The sequence below is a fragment of the Oratosquilla oratoria genome, chromosome 39, assembly GCF_046742065.1.
Source record: "Oratosquilla oratoria isolate Oo_2021 chromosome 39, ASM4674206v1, whole genome shotgun sequence".
NCBI classification, from domain to species: Eukaryota; Metazoa; Arthropoda; class Malacostraca; order Stomatopoda; family Squillidae; genus Oratosquilla; species Oratosquilla oratoria.
Window position 1 is genome coordinate 25,831,732 of NC_134815.1, and position 3,432 is coordinate 25,835,163.

Genomic DNA, 3,432 nt, shown 5'->3' on the forward strand with positions numbered 1-3,432 from the left:
GCCTAAGCCTCTCTTCGTAAGGCAAATTTCCGAGTCCTTGTATCATTTTGGTCATTCTTCTCTGTACTGATTCTAGTGAATTTACGTCCATTCTGTAGGACGGAGACCAAAACTGTACCGCATAGTCAAGGATGGGTCTAACTATCGCTAGATAGAGTTTAATAATTACCTCTGCACTTCTATTCGTTACCGTCCTAGCAATGAAGCCTAATGCACTGTTAGCTTTATTTCTGGCGCTAATACACTGCTTCCTGGTTTTAAGGTCCGGATTCACCAGAACTCCCAAGTCCCTCTCGCACTCAGATTTTTCTAAAAACGTGTTATCTAAGTTGTATCTATTTTCGGGGTTGTGTTTAGTCTTTGTCATAATTCTGACGATTTTTTTCTTTTCTTAATATACCAAAAATAGTCAAGTGTCTTCCTTCTTTTTTCTGTTTTCCATAGTAATTGTCATTTATTATTATTATTTCATCCTTAAGGTTCCTTTCATTAGTCAATGCGTCAAGTAGAAGCCTTCACAAATACTCTAACACATGATTATTTTCTATCAGTGTAAGCAATGCTAAGACCACTTGACTCTTAGTTCAGATCACATGACACTAGCAAATACCGACTGACCCGTGAAGATCTCTACCCATTCTGAAGGGCCACTTATACTTAATACGAAACCTTCATTTGTTCAAGTCTTGTTCCAGTTTTTATTCCAGGTTTTCCAGTCATTGTTTTCATGCAACGTAACAAGGTATCGTTTACAGAGCCTGGGGATAAAATTATAAAAACTTAGATTTGTCTAACATTACATTAAAATATGAAATTTAGTACATGTTCCCTTGTTTCAGACAAGGAGAAATGAAATTAAATATTCAAGTTACATGAATCAGAGATTTTAATGGACAAGAAAATGAGTTCGACTTTACATTTTTTGTTTTGTTTTACAACAAAGGTTAGTCTTACCTTCCGGATTTAGATTACATGTGGCATTGAGAAAAACGTTCAGAGAATAAAAAAGACACATGCACACACACACACACACACACACACACACACACACACACACACACACACACACACATACACACACACACAAATACACACACGCACACACACACACACACACACACACACACACACACACACACACACACACACACACACACACACACACACACACACACACACACACACACACACACACACACACACACACACACACACACACACACACACACACACACACACACACACACACACACACACACACACACACACACATGACTAGACGGAGCAGTAGTAGCGTTCGCAACCATTGCTATAGCTATCCGATTTTGAATCCCGCTCAGGGATGAAATAATTTCAGTATCACTGCGCTGCAGGTTGTTACTCCAACTCTCGTGGGCGGGATGTTTGGGGTGTGTGCGTGTAAGACCACAGCATTACCCATAGATCGGTCATACATGAGCTTCTAGCTCTCTTTCGGGAGGTAAATAGCTGTCGGTCATGAGTCCAACACGTGATCCAGGACCATAGTGAATCATACATACACGCACCCATACACACACATTATATATATGTATATATATTACATATATATATATATATATATATATTATATATGTATATATATATATATATATATATATATATATATATATATATATATATATATATATATATATATATATATGTGTGTGTGTGTGTGTGTGTGTGTGTGTGTGTGTGTGTGTGTGTGTGTGTGTATGTATGTATGTATGTATGTATGTATGTATGTATGGGACACTTTGAAAGAAACGATCAGTGAGGTAGCAGAAGAAACTTTAGGGGTAGAATGGATTAGAGGAAATAGGAAAAGACACACCTTGGTGGAATGAGGAGGTCAAACAGGCAGTAAAGAACAAAATTTTAAAGTTAAGAAAGTGGCTAAGAAGATGAACACCTGAAAGCCGAGTAGAATATGTACTGGCAAGGAAAGAAACAAATTTTGCAAAGACCGAGACATGGAAAGATCTGGGAGAGAGTTTGACAAAGGATTTGCAGAAAGGAAAAAAGTTATTATATGGTATAGCAAAGTCATATAGGAAAAGCAAGGCAAAACTATATAACATTTAAGACCTAGAGGGCAATGTTCTTACGGATGAGGATGAGATAGACAACAGATGGACAGAATATTTCCAAAAGTTCCTAAATGCAGGAAATGAGGAACAATGGCAAGAGACAGAGGAAGATTTAAATGGAGAACAACATGATGAAATCACAGAAAAGGAGTATGAATGGGCATTGAAAGAAATTAAAAATTCCAAAACACCAGGAGTAGATGAAATATCAACAGAGGTAATAAAGGAAGGAGGAAACGTATTACAACAAAATATATTGAAGCTCATAAATAAGATCTATAGAGAAGGAACAATACCAGAGGAGTGGGGTAAAACCTTAATAGTCCCAATTTTCAAGAAGATGCTGGAAACTGTAACAAATATAGAGGGATCTCCCTCATACCCCACATCACAAAGCTATATGAGAGAATAATTGAGAGAAGAGTAAGAGACCTAGTAGAACCAATTTTAGGAGAGGAGCAGCATGGTTACAGAACTAATAGATCAGTAACGGACTTAACTTTTGGACTAAGGATGGTGATGGAGAAGGCATGGGAGTATAACCAAAGCCTGTACATAGCTTTTATTGATCTACAGGAGGCTTTTGATTCAATACCTCGCGAAAAGCTATGGAGGTGTATGTATGGAGGAGAGGTATGGCGTCAAAGGACATTTGAAGAAAGCTATAAAGCTATTTTGTATTACTCCCGTGTATGCAGTGTTAGAACATCAAAGGGGTCAGAAAAGGGGTTTCCTATGGAAACAGGGGTGAGACAAGGAAGTGTGTTATCCCCTCTTCTTTTCATATCGTATATGGAAACTGTAATGGAGAATTTTTAAAGAAGGTAAAGAGGAAAACTATAAGAATAGAATAATGGCTTATGCAGATGATATAGCTGAATAGAGCACAGATAGGGAAGAGATCGAAGAAGACTTAAAAAGGTGGAATGAGTACAGTACTTAATAAGGAAAGGCATGAAAATGAATGTAGAAAAGACAGAATTACTGACCGTTAGCAGAAGAGGAGAAAACGAGTTCAGCATCACCATAGGAAATGAGCTGGTAAAAAATACAAACATCTTCAAATATCTTGAAAGTGTAGTCATTAAGGAGGGTGGAAATAAAAGGGATATTTCAGAAAAAATAAGTAATTCTATTGCAAATCTTGGAGCTCTCTGGCCAATAATGAAGGAAAACATATACCTTTAGAAGTGAAAAGGATTATTTTTCAATAGTCTTGACACATACCGTAACATATGGTTTAGAAAGTTGGGTAATGACAAACATAGAGATAAACAGGATTCAGGCAGCGGAAATTAGACTATTGAGAGCCATAGCTGGA